The sequence below is a fragment of the Benincasa hispida genome, unplaced genomic scaffold (assembly GCF_009727055.1).
Source record: "Benincasa hispida cultivar B227 unplaced genomic scaffold, ASM972705v1 Contig306, whole genome shotgun sequence".
NCBI lineage: Eukaryota > Viridiplantae > Streptophyta > Magnoliopsida > Cucurbitales > Cucurbitaceae > Benincasa > Benincasa hispida.
In genome coordinates, this window is record NW_024064789.1 from 328,726 (window position 1) to 329,496 (window position 771).

The following is a 771-nucleotide window of genomic DNA, read 5'->3' on the forward strand; positions in this document are numbered from 1 at the left end:
GCAGTGACCTCAATCCTCTAATTGATGGCAATCAATCAAGGAGCCATCCTCCAATAATCAGCACAACCCGCTGCACCGGCTCAAGTGGCCGCAATAAGTTATGTTAATTGTGGAGGGCCTCATGTAGCAGAAATGTGCCCATCAAATATCCAACAAGTATGCGCCATCCAAAACAACCCCTTCAGCAACACCTACAATCCGGGAAGGAGGAACCGTCCTAACTTCACTTGGGGAGGGAATCCTAACCAAGGGGGGCCACGTAACCATCAAAATGGCAGTCGAGGGAACCCTCCTCCTTTTCACCATAACTTGAATCAGGGGCAACCAAGGCAATCGCATAATCAGCAACCCTCATCTTCAAACACCTCTGGAAGCTCATTGAAGACCCTACTCAAATAGTATATGGACAAAAATGACGCAGTGATGCAAGCACGGGCATCTTCAATTCGAAACTTAGACATTCAAGTGGGTCAGCTGGCATCTGAGCTTTGGTACGTTGCCTAACAACTCCGAAGCCCCAGGATCTCATGGAAAGGAGCAATGTCCCTAAGGACATTGGGCAGGCAAGCTGGATCGCCTGCAGAGGTGTGGATTGCGATCATTCAAAGAAAGTCATCTTCCAGTCCATATCTCACATCTATGTTTAAATGCTTTCTTTAATTTCTGTCTTTATGAATTTCTGAACTTTGTCTTTTACTACTTCATTTAATTTGTTTCATGACTTTATGCATTTATTCTTCAATTAACTCTCTTGCATTTATTTCTGTGTTT